The sequence below is a fragment of the Ursus americanus genome, chromosome 19 (assembly GCF_024610735.1).
Source record: "Ursus americanus isolate L20-20 chromosome 19, mUrsAme1.1.p, whole genome shotgun sequence".
Lineage (NCBI taxonomy): Eukaryota > Metazoa > Chordata > Mammalia > Carnivora > Ursidae > Ursus > Ursus americanus.
In genome coordinates this window covers 4,173,306-4,190,000 of record NC_142145.1, presented here as the reverse complement: position 1 = coordinate 4,190,000, position 16,695 = coordinate 4,173,306, and the positions used below count along the sequence as shown (strand labels likewise).

The 16,695-nt window shown below is 39.5% G+C and overlaps 1 protein-coding gene across 4 annotated transcripts in view; it reads left to right on the top strand.

Moving 5' to 3' along the window:
- Positions 1-16,695, top strand: part of ZNF407 (zinc finger protein 407) — a 530,536-nt gene that overhangs the window by 189,516 nt on the left and 324,325 nt on the right. The window lies entirely within an intron of this gene.

Here is a 16,695-nt window from a genome sequence, read left to right as displayed (position 1 = left end):
CTGAGCCGAAGGCAGACGCTTAACCACTGTGCCACCCAGGCGCCCCGACTAATGATTTTCTGTACACAGAGTCATAGACACCTGCATCTGGCAAGTTTTTCGGCTGACTATACATACTCAGGTTAGTTATACGTACATATGTCACTTTGAGGTTCTCTCTTGCCAGTGTTCCCATTCTTAACAGAAGTCTTTGTGTTTGATTTCCTTTCTGGTTTGTAGCCAGAGTCTACCAATATCATTACTTTTTGACTACATATCAGTTTTGGCCCAAAATATCACAGTCTGCCTTGAATCACTCATTTCATGGATTACTCATGGCTTTCAAGAACCTGAGGAACAATAGAAGATTTTCTGTCATTAAGGGGAGTCAGAGGAATAAGAGTCTTTCTCTACATTTTTTAAGTCCTTAAATAAAAATATTCATGTCTCATAACCTGAGCTCAAAGCACATTCCGTCAAAAGAGAGAATTAACCCAGTTTTGCGAGCAAGTTCTGAATTGGATCTGCTTTGTGTAATACTTGGTCCTGATGCTACAGACCGTCTTTCTGTTGTAGTTTTGTGTCCCTGTGCTTATTTCTCATACATCCTTGCTCAGGAGTCTGGGGATTAGACTGTGTTCTATCACTGTTTTACGTCAGCTGTTATTTTCATTATTCCCATGCTATTTACTTTCAGATTTTTCCCTCATCCCCCAACTTTTCCAATTGTTGAGGTCCTTTATCTTTTCTGCTTGTTTTCTGGGAGTTTTGTTTAATGGAAATGAACTTCTAACTTCTTGCTTCCTACAATTTATGTTTTCCTAGCCATCTTATGGCCTACCTCGTTATTTAATTTTTTTTTTGAAGATGAGCAGTTCAAAAAGCACAATATGAATATATATTTTTGTCATTGTGATAGGGAGAAGCCTAACGCCAGTCTTCATCATTTCTTGTTGAAAGCATTCTTCAACTCAGAGCATTTTACATACTGAAATTTTTGATCTTCGACTTATTTCGTTGCCTATATAGAATGGAAGCCTAATGTCACAGTAAATGTTTCCCTCACGAATATAGTTTTTTTATTGATTGCTAGACATCTTGACTTCATTTGTTAATGTCTTTGTCCCTGATTAGAAAACTTTTAGATAGTAGTTCTGTTTACTATTTCAGGAACGTAATAATTGGGACCATTATTTGTAACTCAAACATAGCTTGTTAATTTTCAAATTCATCATACCAAAATGTGTGCGTGCACACGATTCTGTTGATGTTTCAAGGGGTCTTCCTAAAAATTTAAAATGTCTGTAGATAATTCGACATTTTGTTAGGTCTTATTTTCTTTGTTCTTTGATTAAAATAACTTAGAAAATAAGTAGTCCATACTTTTGGTGATGTCCTATAATAATTTCTGTTTGGAATACTTTGAAATAATAATGATAGTTAGTGTTACATGAATTTTGTCTTGATCATAAATTATCAACTGTTTTTTTTAACTGTTTTTATCTTGAGTATTATAAATGTAGCTGAAAACTACTTAGTTTGTCATAATATTCTTTGGTCAGTATTTATGACATTAATTTTGTAAAACTGCCTGTATGTTTCCATTTTGTCATCAGTGTCCTTTTGTACAAATCCGGGTTGACCGTTTTACATTGTGAATATATTTAGAGCATCACAAATGTGGGCCATCAAAATGATAATTTAGTGGTATCAGTGAAACTTTGAATAGAATATAATTTTCTTTCACATCATTTGTCAGAGCTTTAAATTGTTAACTTTATGTTTCCTAAGTGTACTTAATTATATCCTGAACCTGAAAGGTAGTTGAATATATTACACCTATAAGTACAAACTTATCGAAGCTGTGGTTAAGATGCAATTTAGTATTTGGACCAACATGTCCTAACAGATAGCAGATACACATATCTCGTAGTGGGTTTGCACTTGATGTCCGTGAGGGCGGTACAGTAGGAAGCAACCCACGACTCGTCTGTGAGCCTCACGTGGATACACACGCCGTACCAGCAGTGAAGCACCTCTCGCTTCTCGATCCCTCCTAAATTAGTGCTACTCACTGCAGAAATGACAGAATGAGAATGTGGATAAACATTCCCAAAGTCTTCAAAGTGCACAGTCACTTCAAAATAGTATGTTAGCACATGACCTTGCTAGAAGAAAATGTTCTTCTTTAAAAATAAAGCCTTTTCCTTTCTCTTTCTCATTTCGTGTCAGAATCTCTACAAAAAATAAAACATTTTATCTTGGAAAGAACTTCTGAGATAAATGATTGTTAAAAGTGCCATCAGCATATACAAGTACAAAAAATAAACAGAATCACAGATCTCATCACTCAGAGACAGCTGCCGTTAGCTCTTGCTGATGTCTCTGGTAACCTCTTCTTGTGCATTTATAGAAATGTACATATAGGATTTTGTGTAAATGAGAATCATACTGATCATAATGTTTTGCAGCATGCTTTGTTTCCTCCATATCTCCTAGACATCATTGCATATATTTTTATAGATACAGATTTACATTATAATTTAACGACCTTGTAATCTGTTGTTTATATGTATCATGATATTGCTATTTAATGAGCATTTATAATACTTCTAAATTTTTACTTTGAAAATAATGCGATGCGTGAATCTTTTCCAAGTTATTAAATTATTTTGCTTGTATAAACTTAAGAGCTGGTGCTAAAGGCATTCCTCTTTTGTTACCTTTGACCTGACTTCCCCTTCGTGCTCCCACCAACAAGTGTGGTGGTTACTTTACTGTGCGTATTTGAATGATGGAGAAGATTGTCATTTTTATATTAAAATAAACCTCTATTTTATGTAGCCAAATACGAAAATGTGCAATTTCAAAGAAATTTCTAATTTGCTTTGCATCAGATCAGTTCTAAAGTTCTTCTGTTACTCATTCCCTCTTTCCTTTTATTAGCAATACTTTGGCAGAGAATATTGAAAAATATTCTGGGTGTTTGAAATATCAAATAGTGATCATGCAGTGGGAGAAAAAAGTAATACATTAAGTGTTCAGGTTTCATCTTTTTGCATCCACTGGTTTTGATGTGAACACATGTTACCAAACTCTTGATGTTCTAGGAGAGCTTTACTAGGTTAGAAGTAAATTGTCGTATCCAGATTAATGATAAATGTGGTAGTCCATGTTCCGACACACGGTTAGCTGCCAGCCAACTGCTGGTACAAGTTTTTAACTTTGCAACGTGTAGGATTTCTAACGTATCTTGCGGTATCATGCCATATATAACACAGTAATGAAAAGTGAGGAGTGGATGTGAGAATACATTGTTTAACAATAAAATCGAGACTTTTTTGCTCTTAGTGGTTGATAAGCTACCTGAGAGTGAGGCTCCATTCTGTCACCTGCAAAAGTCATGTGAAAGTACCATTAACACTCAGTCCTCCAAACCCCCTATTCCCATGCTTTTCCCAAATCTTGAGCTCAGTGGTGTGAGTGGCAGCTCTCGGTGCTCCCTTGCTCTGTGGAATCACTGTCAGGTTTTAATAAGTACTGTGGTTGTCGTGCGTTGTTCCCACTGGCAAGTTTGCCTGTGATGGGAATACTCCTCTTCATCTAGCCTGTGGTTCGGAAATGTGCTGCTGCCTGCCCACTCCTGGAAGGTGAGAGTTGAACCCTTGGACTCCTTATAAAAGATGACCTGCCTAGACATCTAGCATATGGCCGTGGGACTTCTTTTTTATAGAACCGTACACAGCAAAATGCATTTTGTTTTGTTAAGGAAGGATGCATACAGTTTACTTTTGGGAAGAAAAGTATTTCCCTCATACATATTAACAGCTTCTAAATTGATTTTCTGAAATGTTTTATGTGCTTTCTTTTACCTCTTCTGAGATTTTATCCGAAATTTTTAAAGGGCAGAATTTAAGCAACGGGTCTGTCTTACCAGAAAATGTATAAGCTTCTTCTGATTCCATATGAAAAAGAAAGTTCAGTATTTCTACTTTTGTCATATTTATATGTTCTAAGAACCAGGGAAGCTGTGTTGTGTTACCTTGGGTCTGTGTGTCAGTGGTGAATGACAGAGATAATGTGGTTTTTATCAATATTAATACTTACTGGGGCACCGTTTCAAAAAGGTCAGGAATGACGGAGCAAAAAATCTTCACGAGAATGCTTTATAACACGTCTTGAAAACATGAAGCAATTTAACCCACTTGATTGTCCTTGGCTGCTGAGTAAGGCTGCATATCCAGAGCTCAGGACGTTGCCAAGAATACAGAGCAGCAGGACTGCAGCGGGGCCCATGTGGTGCAGCGTGTGAGAGCACCTTCAGAGCTGCGGGGGCTGGGAGCCGGGCCTGGCTGAGGACTCGAGTCAGCCCGGTCGCACACGTTCCATTGTGTGCTTCCGTTCTCTTATGTGGAGAACACTTCTTTGCACACTTGAGTTATTTGTAAATCATCACACATTTGTAGACTGGTCTAGCGATTCTCTGGGAGGACCCATTGTTTTAATAATCAGGCACTCGGTTTTTATTGAATCGCCATTATCAGTGATTCAAAAAATACTCTTAATATTGTAGGGTTGGACATTTGTTTGAAATCTGACTGTCCAATCAGTTTTTCTGTGCATGCCATGTGACAAATGTATAGCATTACCAGGAAAGATCATATTAATTACTTTAATTAACACGTGACTTTAGAAGTCTCAGATTAATCAGCACGTGACTCGTGGTTATTTGTACCCTTGTGGGAATTTTTCGCCACCAAATGCAAATACCAGGCTAAAAATATTGCTTTGTTTGTACGTGGAGAGAATATTCATCGCAATAGTACTGTACATCTAAGAAAACAGAAAGTAATTAAAATGTTGATTACTATAGTAAATCTCTGCAACGGCTGCTTATTTGTATTTCATATGTGCTCACATTTCTGAGAAGTTAGCTTTTACACAACAACCTACCATGATTATCTGATATCCTCCGGAAGGTTAGCTGAGTTGTTTCCTATATTACTTAGGAAAAAATTTCTTTTCACAATTGAAAATGTCAGCATCAATTTAAAGTAACACTAAGCATGTGCTTGCTTTCTGAATATTATCCTCCAGCCACCCTGCCGAGGATCTGGCTGTGACAGTTTGATTAGATCATCAATCCTCACTGTTAACAGCACTTTTCCTGAACACCTGGGCTGCCGGGTCACATCTGAATCCAGCTACCGTTGTTTCCGTGACCCAACGTGCGTTCACCATAGCAATTTACATTATGTGCGCAAATTAAAAGTTACCTTATAACAACAGTTTACTTTAAAAAATGACCTCGTTTTCCCCCATGTTAAAGTTACGTTATGTTATAGGAGGTGCATTTTTCTATGATGAAAGAAGCATTTAAGACATAGTCACCCGCCATGATGAAGGTGTGTTTCTTTTTTTCTTCTTATTTGGGCTTAGATCAGAATCTCTGTAATGAAAATAATCTTGTCTTTCATCTTCTTGTGCTATGTAGAAATCTGCTTTGATTGCATTTTTTAAATTTAATTACATTTTTTTCCAGATTTAAGCCTAAATAAATAATTGAATTTGTCATATATTGTGGAAAATCTTTCTGCTTTCTGCTCCTAAATTCTCCACTTGAACTGTCACAATGGTCTGATTTATACTGTCCTATTTATAGTTGTAGTGATAGAGATAAATACCTACTTAACATTTTCAATGCAAATTGTTTTAGTAGCAGACTGCAACATAAGCATGCTGTTAAATCTAGCATTATCGGAGTTTTGGATACCATAATTATCTTTTGTTTTCCTCACAACTTTTTATTTATGTAACGAGGGAAGGAAAATATAAAAATTCACATCATTAAAATTTTCTGATACTTTGGAGTAGAGACCTGACTTCGGCTACTCAACCAAAGTTTTACTGTTCGGGTTTGAACAGTGTTTAGTGGGAAATAGAGCCCTGCTTAAGAGTGTTTCCACCAGTATTGGTAGAGACAGAGTAAAGTCAGATACAAACCGCATCTACTGTTTTTGTTGGAACTTATTACTGTTCTTCAGTTTTTACTTGTTCATTATTTTAAGGCATATGTGAGCGTTGTGCAAATACCTTGAAGTCCTGTGCTCTTTTGGTGAGAAAATCTTTCATGTTTAGCAGAAGAGCACATGGATGCATACACTAAAAAAGACTTTCCTGTTTCTAATACACTGTTTTTGCATGGTGTTTTGTATTTTGTTTTTTGGTTTTTTTTGGTCTCTAGAGATGTGAGCTTTTGGAATCATTAACAGTTTTCATCCTGATTTATATTGACCTATTTGTTCATATGTAGGGAAATATTATTAAATAATACTAAATACTCATAAGTAAGATTATACTTTGTAGAGATCAAAGCCCGACAGGCATGCAGTTAGATTTTTTTCATATTCTGGAGCAGTGAGTGTGCGTGGTCTTCTGTAGCCATAGGCACGTGTATCCCGTTTAAGCTCTGTCTCTTACCTCGGTCTGCATATGTTTTCATTAGCATGGCTAATGGTCATAAAATCTTGATCATATCTCAGAAAGTCTGTAACAAGCGTAAACTTGCAAGCGGTTGACAGTGGCACAATATCATAGGCTGGAAAGTTCATTTGGCGAAGAGGCCGTTGGCCTACTTTTAATTCAGCCCTTTCTCTATCCAGCTGTGTGACCTTGCGTGCGTTCCCTTAAATCTCTGTCTCAGTGTGTGCACGTGTGGGATTCCGGAGGCGCCGGAGCCGGGGTCGCAGCACCTGAGTTCTCTGTGTCCTGCAGCAGCTTTATTTTCTTGGACTCCCCTCCTTGACTCTCTGAGCCTGGTTTCATGATCTGAAAACCTGATACGATAGGATGCAGACTGTTGTGAGCATCAAATGAGGTAATAAATGGAAAGCCCCGTGAGGGGCATCAAACAGCACGTTGTCTGGCGTGGGCTTAATAATCTCCAGGTCCTGAATCTGAATAACACCATTACTTCATTGTCTGATGCAGCATTGGTCGAGTTATTTACTGAACTAAAAGTATGGGGAATCCCTCTTTCCTTTCAGAATTCTCATAAGAAGCGAACTACATGAGGCGAAGTGTGCACAGGTCCCGGCGGAGTGTTTGACGCCTGGAAGGTGTCCTGTCCTTGGGGCTCCCCTCTGCCTCATACATGTTCATTTACTGCAAACTTCCTGAGGCCCAGCCTTGTTTTAAGTTCTAGGGGGAGAGTGGTGAGCAAGACAAAGGCTCTTTATTTCTGGAGCTGAATTCTTTATTTCCTTGTGGGTGACTCAGAAAATTGAGGAGTGAGCAAATCAGTAATTTCAGAAAGCAATGGGCTCTATGGAGGGTGTGATGTTGGGTGACAGGCAAGGAAGTGATTGGGGGGGACGGTGGCAGGGTTTAGTGATTGCAGACAGACGTTCATGGAAGGCGACTCTGGGGCATTTTGTAAAGACTTTCTTTGAGCTGGTTGTAGGCTCACGTGCAGTTGTAGGAAATAACACAAAGTATTACAGTGCGGAGTCCTGTAATACGCAGGTAATGAAACGAAAACTCAGAGTACTCTTCTGAGGCGTTTTGAGTAGAATCTTGAATGATGAGAAGGAATTGTCAGGAGCATTCCAGGTAGTGGGAATAGAGTACAGACTCCGAAGTAGGAAGAAACGGGGGCCCTGGGTTTACCGAGCGGGACCGCTGTGGCCGTGACACCTGCATGAGGGGCCGGGCTTCGCGTTGTGCGGGGCTCCAGAGGCCGTGGCGAGGGGCTTGTGCTCTTCGTGCAGGCAGCACCTGCCAGAATCACACTAGCTGTGCTTCACGTTGGTGCTCAAGGTCTCCCTCCTAATTTGTCCGGACGACCTCTCGCCCTCCCATTTTTACGTTGGACCTCAAACATTTTCATCTCAAGTACAGATAGTACAGGATGTAATTTCTAGTGTACAGTAAAAGTCGACACTGTAAAAGTATTTCATATCTCCCTTTTTAATATGTATCCAATAGAATGTTAATACCGTGAGGATTGATACTGTCATCCATTTAAACATTACGTGACTGCGCTCTCCTTTCACTGTCAGAAAAGTTATATTTGCTTTTCTTCTTGAACTCTTGTCTCTTCCATTTCCTCCTCAGATTTTATTTTATGGTTTTTACAATGTGAAGCTATTTTAATGACTATCCTGTCATTTCTGTGTGTATGCATATTGTCTGTACATATATACACACCTGTAGATACACACATTAAAGTAAGGTTTTTAAATTTTTAATGTCTTTGGCTACGGTACTCTAAGTGTTAAAATTGGCTACAAAGAATTGTTATTATCAATAGTACTGAGACACAGTTGATTTAAACAGCAAAATTAATACGATGATTGGTAATTATTAAACATGAAATATAATGCCATTGGAATGCCTCTCTTACTGAGATGGAGAGAGTTTATAAAATTTCAGTTCATGTGTCCATCGTCGAATACTGTGACCAGAGTGACACAAAGCCTGGTGGAAATTAATAGTAAACATAAACGATAATTGAGATACTATAGTCGTGGGGCTTAGAAATGAAGTTTGAATGATTATCAGGGATATTGTTTGTATATTATAGATGTTTATATCATCACAATAGGATTAATTGCATTGTTTTAAAAGTTAATGTAATTTTAACAAGTGCAAGGTAGGAATGAATAAGTAAGCGGAAAGGTGCTCGATGAGGGGGTGGACGTATGCACTTAGTAAAAATTTATAGCACCCAATATTCTTTGTGTAAAACTTAATGATAATGTTCCTCTAAGTTTGAATAAATGTTTAAGAAAATATATATGTTAAATTACTTCTGAGAAATGTTCCTATTACTGACGTAAAATTGGTCTGCTAGAAATTAATGTGGAATCTTTCACCTCTTCCACCTTGAAGTGACACAACGTATGTCACTGAGATGGCCCACGGCCTGGGTGAGTGGGCGTGCTCTGGCTCCGACTCCTCATCGTGACTTGTGGATAGGGTGTGTTTTGCAGCGAATTATTTCCCAGGATTCTTTTTTCTTTTCTTTTTTTTTTTTTTAAAGCAAAAACTGAGGTAACCCCATGCTTAGAGACAGTGTAGATCTTTGCCGGGAGCTTTCTGCCTGTGAGATGAGTTTCCACTCTCGCCAGCCTCTCCTTCCTGTTCTCTTTCTGCGTTGCTCTTTGTCAGCCCAATGTCCTTCAGTGATGATCCTTCAGGATTGATGAGGCAGGATCCTGAAGCAAAACCTGCCATCACTCTCACCATCCCATCTGCGCTGTCCCTGAATTTAGGACATCTGAATTTAGGCCAGGTGCCCTGTGTCTAATGTCATGCTTCTCTTTTTATGAAAGAGACCAGACGCTCTGTCCCAGGCTTATGGTGCCTTGACTTTAGAAAGGCTTTTCGGTGAACCGTGGTGTCTTTGGTGCTCCAGTGCTTTTTAGCACTCTGGAACACGGTACAGGATGAGCAAGAAGGAGGCCTTTGTTCTGGGAAGTGATGGAAAGGCAGTTGTGGAATAGGATGTGGTGAAGGCGGAGTGGCATTGGACGCTCCCTCCAGAGCGTCTGTAGCCATTCAGTAAAAGGAAAGAAGGAATGAGCTAGGGATCAGGACTCAATACCTGTAAACCATCTGGACCCAAATGCTCTCTTTCAAAAGTCTTCACATGCCCTCAGAGTGTATGGAGGTCATGGTCTGAGTTGGAAGGTCATGGAAGAGAGAATCGATGTTAGAAGGGAGAGCCCTGAAAAGATCTCGTTCCAGGGAGAGGTGTTGGTTGTTTGGATCAAGGTGCTAGGAGTGGTCAGGTTTACGAGAAACTGTGAAGGCAGAGCTGATGGCACTTACTGAAGGATTGATGGTAAGACAGGAGTGAGGGGTCGGGGTCGGGAAGGGAGTGGGCCGAGTCGTCAGTGATGGTGCCTTTAAGTGGGGTGAAGAAGACCTGAGAAGAACATATTTTGAATTGTCTTTGGGAACCGAGAGACGGGTTTGGAGTACTCTCAGATGTTCAAGTGGAGATGTGGACGGGGAAGTTGTCATTCCAGAAGTAAAGGCAGAGGCCAGTCCGAAGGTGTACCTTTCAGAGACAGAGGCCTGCAGCTGCTGCCTGGACCTGCCGTGGAAACTGGGTACAGTCATCTACAGCAGGTGTGGGGAAGAGAGAGGGAAGAGGACCATGGCTATGGCAGTCTTCCTGGAGGTCAGGTGAAGAGGAAGGAGGCTGCAGTGGGGTCCCAGAGGGCAGCTTGTCAGGGAAAACAGTGGACTGTGGACATCTTCACTTCAAGGAGGGGCTTCATATTCAGGTCCAGTATTAATGGTAACCTCAAGACAGAATGAAGCATTCCAATTCTTACCGATTCTGAATTGGAGTTTGTTGAACTGGGCGGTTTTTGAGAGATTCCATCATTTCCTGAGCCCCCATGTTCTGTCACGTCAGACCCACCTGTCCACATGGCACCTGGGCCGGGGCCCATGTGGTTTGCTTATCAGGGCTTTTCTGGTAACAGTGCTGATATGACAACTCAGAAGGTCTCCTCGTCTGTGTCTGACCTCTGTACTGTCCAGACTGTCCAGAGGTCATTCTGATGGAACAGGTTAATCAGTCCCAGCACCATTTACATTTTCTCATGTGAGTTATGAAGGCACGAGTGAATCCCGAACCACCTTCACTGTCATTCTGTTGTGTCTGTGAGGCATCCAGCCCATGGGTACGATGCTTGAGGCCGTGCTGCATGATTTCCGGAAGACTTCCCTTGGAGTCTCTTCTGTCATCCTCCCTGTGAGAGCTAGTTTTTCAGTCTCTTCCTGCCAACATGTTTTCATATGTTTATGGTTCTCAGGTAGGCTAAAATAATGAAGGCTTTATTCCATGATTTACCCTCTTTCTTTTTTTTATATTTTTAAAAGATGCTAATTTCACAGTTGGTATTTTACACATCATAAACTTTCATAGTTATTCACTTGTGAATTTGAGCGTTTTTGTAGGTTTTTGTACATAGTTTTATTTTTTCTTATCTTTTGAAATGTTGATGAAATTGTCATAGTTACTCTTGTTTTATATTTTAACCATTAAGAAAGTTTTGTATTTTTTCTGTTAGTGATCCCACCACTTGATATATACTGAGTTGTCTTCTTAGAATTCATTAAGATTTTGCTGTGAAACCCCATATGTGTTTTAAAGCTTAATCGTATTATATCATTATATCCTGCTCTTGGTCTTAAACTGTTAGACAATTGAGAAAAAAGTAAATAGCACAATTTGGTCAAATGGCATTGTTTCCGTCTCTCTTGCTCACTGCATCAGGCAAGTGCGGCTCACAGTTTTACTGTTTACTAGTCACTTTATTTATTTTTAAAGATTTTATTTATTTATTTGACAGAGAGAGAGAGACAGCCCGCGAGAGAGGGAACACAGGCAGGGGGAGCAGGAGAGGAAGAAGCAGGCTCCCAGCGGAGGAGCCTGATGGGGGGCTCGATCCCAGAACGCGGGATCACGCCCTGAGCCGAAGGCAAATGCTTAAGAACTGAGCCATGCAGGTGCCCCTACTAGTCGCTTTAATTTTAACTTTGCTACCTCTGTCCTCTGCAGTTTTGAGGTCCCTGTGTGTGTGGCTTCATTGCTTTTTTTCCATTTATTTTATGGACTTGGACCTATGCATATTATTTCATTAACTTTCTGCCATAAACCTTATGTCATTCCACTCCCGTTCTCGTTTCCTTCCGTTCAAATGAAGCACCGTTGCAGCAGACTGTTTGCGAGAATCCCCATTGTTTTGGATGGTTCTGGGCTGCTGTCTTAGTTCTGTCACTTAGGAATTGTGAGGCCTTTGGCAAGGAGCTTAGCATTTCTGTGTGTAAAAGGAAGTAATAATAATATTTATTTCAGAAAGTTGTGAAAGTTAAATAACATGTCATGAATTTTCTCATACATAGCAAACTACTCAGTACGTTACCTAGAAGGTTTTCTTGAATCTGATTCAAATGCACCGTTTCCTCCAGTCTCTCTTCAGACCCTGAACACCCAGTGCTTGGTTTTCCCACGTTGCATTTCTAGACAACTCACTGTTTTTTGAAGGCCGTATCTACTTTGGTTATAATGTGACTTGTGTGTGTCTGTGTGCGTGCGTGCGTGTGCTGTGCGTGCCTGCAAGCACACGTGCATTTTCCTTCTGCCTCTTGAGTGCGGAGTTGGTGTCTTTCTTCAGTTTTGGAACCCTTTGGCTATTACCTCTTTGCGTATTGCTTCTGTCTCTCTCCCTCTTTTTCTGGGACCTCAAGTACAAGTATGATGGGCCTTTCTATGTGTCCCATGTGTCTTCCGTTCTTTCCATTCCTCCTTCTCCTTACTCTTCAGTTTTGGTAGTGTCTGTTTACTCTGTCTCAGAATTCACTCGTCTTGTCCTTTGCTCTGCTGAGTTTTCTGTTAAGCCATCTGATGAGTGCTTGATGCGGGATAGTTGATCTCACAGGTCTACAATGTCCATGTGATTTCTTCACACACGTTAGTTTCCTCGTATGGTTCTCTATTTATTGCATCCACTTTTGTCCCTCTTTTTCTCTATGTGTCTTAACAAGATGATCATACTTATTTGAGTCTTGGGTTATTTTTTTCTGAATTATCAGTTTCATTTTCCTTCCCATTTGCATTTCTGGTAATTCCCTGGATGTGTGCATAACGTGGTGGATGAAAGAACATAGAGGCCCAGATGGTTTCATTGGGTTGGTAGATAGTCCCTTTCTTCTGTTAGGTGCCTTCAGCTTTCAGTGACCCTGTGGTGTGTCCCTGTTTTTCACCTGTGGACATTTTGTGCTTTGATTAAGACCCACTAGGCGGAAGTGGGCTCTCTCTCCTCCGCACTCAAAGATTGCACGACATCTCCGTTTGTCCTTTCAGGGGTTTTGAGCTTCATACTTGGTCTCACGCCCCACGCAGCTTAGTCGTTGGCCAGCTGTCACGCGGCTGGGTCTGTGTTTGTGGCAGGTCCTTTCCTGCGAGCAGAGGTTCATCCCGTTGGTGCTGCGAGGCCACAGTTGCTTCACTCTGTCTCGTCCCCTTCACCTCCCCCTTGCCAAAGCACACGTCCTGTGGGAACATCGCCTTGCATCTGGGCCTCCTCGAGTTTCCCGTCTGTCACTGTGTGGTAGTCAGGATTGATGCTGGTGTTCTTTTATCCCAGTGGAGCCCCTCAGCCTGGGGCAAGGCTGATGTCCCGAGCTGGAATTGGCAAGTGATCTGGGGAGAAAATGGCGTTCCATCATCAGCTTTCCTTGGGAAGGGCTCACTGTTCTTTGCATGGGCAGTCACCTAGTAGCTCTCGCCATCCAGCAGCTTCCTTCATATCCATTGCTGGGCGCAGCATTGGTTAATCAGCCTTTTGTGGTGGGTTTGGATGGAGGCTCTGGCTTGCCCCCTGTATCACATATCCTCTCAGGAAGTGAAGTCCCAGGTTTAGTTGAAAACTTAGAAATTGTGATTTGTTAATATCTTCAGGATGGTAGTGAACAAGTTGTTAGTAACTGATGATGGAATAAAGCAATGCATGTAGCAAGTGTCCCATTACAGCCTTTTGGATTGGATACAGAGTTCATTCTTCACTTTACACAAGAATGTGTATTTTTTTTTCTTTTTTTAAAAGAATTCTATTTAAATTCAAGTTATTTAACATATAGTGTATTATTAATTTTGGGGGTAGAATTTAGTGATTCATTAGTTGCATGTAACACCCAGTGCTGGTTACATTAAGTGCCCTCCTTAATGCCCATCCCCCACCCACCTCCCCTCCAGCAACCCTCAGTTTGTTTCCTAGACTTAAGAGTCTCTTATGGTTTATCTCCCTCTCTGTTTTTATCTTATTTTATTTTTCCTTCCCTTCCCTATGTTCATCAGGATTTTTCCTTAAATTCCACGAGTGAAATCACATGGTATTTGTCATTCTCTGACTGACTTATTTTGCTTAGCATAATACCCTCTAACTCCATCCATGTCGTTGCAAATGGCAAGATTTCGTTCTTTTTGATGGCTGAGTAATATTCCATGTTATCTACATACGTCATCTTCTTTGTCCATTCATCTGCCGAAGGACATCTGGGCTCTAGGTATTTATCCAAAAGATACAAGAATAGTGATTCGAAGGGGCACATGCACCCCCATGTTTATAGCAGCAGTGTCCACAATAGCTAAAACGTGGAAAGAATGTATAATTTCTAGCTGTGTTATTGAAACCACATTTGAATAACATTAAGAACAATTCATATAGCAATTATACTCTTTATTTTTTTCCAGTGGTTGGTATTAATTTTAAAAGATGCTAAATTTTTCTTATTTGAACTATTTTTAAGGATTGACTTACATGTAAGATTCTCAGTAAATTTGAAAGTAGTTCAGTTTGTTGAACTGAGCAATTAATAAAATTTTATGCTCTATCACAGCTGCCAGTGTCCTGAGTGTAATTCTGGATAATTACAAGTGCAGAAGCAAACACACAGATAATATTCTTATCACAAAGCCAGAGGATGAGGAAGTAAATTTTTAAAAATAGGATTGTTTTTATTACAGCTTTTAAAAAAATATATGATCTGATTGCATGAAAAATTCTTGCTTATACAGTTCAATTTTGAAATTTTCTTGCCTCTTTGTTAAAGAGATTCAAATAACTTCTCAGTGGTTTATGCTATAGCACTTTCCATGTTTTTTTCACTTAAATATTATTATCCCTCTTTGCTTTGTTTTAAAGTGTTTCCAGCTCTTTATTATGGAAATTTCCAATGCAGAGGCATCTTAAAGGAGGACCAGGGTGCTCACTGGGTCCTGTCACCTTCAGAGTTAACTGTTGTAGCATCTGTCTTACTTGCTTTCAGCCCTGGTTTGCTTCCCTTATTCCCACTGAATCTCCAGTAGGAAATCAGTTGAATTTTATTTGGGGGATTTATCCTTCTGTTGGTTTTAAACATAAGCAAATATGGAATATATTGTATTTGGAGGCTTAAAACTGTAACTAAAAATTTTTTCACAATACTAATCAAACAGTCATTGAATAACATTGATTTTCCACAATTGATTTTCCCTTTATAGTAGAGATTCATAAGTAATTTGGATAAATTCAAAGATCAGTAGGTGTGGGAACCAAGATTTGAAAGAAGGCCATCCAGCTCTGGAGCCTGTCTTCGCATCTCTTACCCCCTGCTGCCTGGCGGGGTATGCAAACCAGATCCTTCTGCTTCATTCAGCCTCTTTCTCTGGATTCATGATACAGCTGTAATATTTTAGGTCCTTTCTACTTCCCTGTGCTCATAGATTATTCCTGCTGAAGCGTGACTCTTTGATTATCTTCCTTACAAACCAAACGGAGCAATGGTGCTCTGTGCCTCCAAATGACGTTTTGGAGTTTTTATGTTGTTCCAAGCTCGGCACAGTACGTATCCGAAATATCCAATTACATTTACTTCTCCTACGCAATTCCTTAGGATTTGGGGCATGAACGTTTTTATGCTCATGGTTATGCAAATTCTTGATTGCAAGTTTTGGAATGTACTGGAAGCTCTTCCACAAAAGGATATTCTTGGGTTTGTTGCTGCTTTGCCTCTTTGTTGCTTGATTCATCCAATTAAAGAAAATTCCTTGCTTCTCAGTAATGATCATATTCGGTCCCATTTATGGTTCCTTGTGCTGATGTTGAGTTTGAGGTAGACAGTGGAATGGTCCACCTTCAGAATCAATCCTCCCATCAGGTTCATTTTGTGAAAGAGCTGAGTGGGATTCCATCTGAGTGGGATTTACACTTCCCTCATCATTATAACTTTTTTTATACTTTTTTTGTTGAAGACTTACGTCTTACATCCTGAGGGTTAAGGTTTATTTCTCTCTTTTCTTACTAATTGAAGCCTACCTAATCACAAATAAACATTTTTCCCCCAATTACTTGTCTGATATTTCAGTCTATCTTTTTCCAAAAGAGTGTGAGATTTTACTCTTTATATCAAATGTAAATACAGTATACACAAACCTCTAAATGCTTTCTCCAGATGATGCACTTGCAGTAAAATTAGTTTCTTTAATGTTTTCCCCGCTCAATGTAAAACTTAATTCTTCCTAAGATGACAAGTATATGATAGTATATTTAGATATAAAAAGGTGGTAACTGATTGTTGTCTTTTCCATAAAATGGAAACAGAATAGATAAAATTTTTTTTCTAAATTCTGTTTCTACAAACCAACGCATTTAAAAACCTTTCTAAATGTTTATGATTCTTAATCTTGACGTTGTTATTAATACTCCATTTTTTATCTTATTATTATGCCAGAATACTGTTGGCTTTTTGATTGTTTGGTGGCTTTGATTTATTTAAACCAAGAATTTGGTGGTATAGAAGATGAAAAACATTTTGTTTGTATGTTTCACTCAATAATGATATAATCAGGCATGGCATTTGTCATTTAAATTTGTCTATAAAGCTCGATATGCAGACTCTTATTCTAATAAGGATATAATCTAATTGCTGAATGTGTTCTGCATTTTAGTGTACATATATATTAATGGTTTTGACTTTCGATCAATATTCATGTCAAATAAGCCTATTAAAAATTGGGGATAAAGTTCAGGAATTACATAATAAGTAGGGACTTGCTTTCTGTAGATCTCTGTCTTGTTATGATTCCTTTTCCTTTCCTCTGTTGAATTCACTAAGGACTTCATTGATTCTCTTCTGTGTTTGGTGCTAAAATCT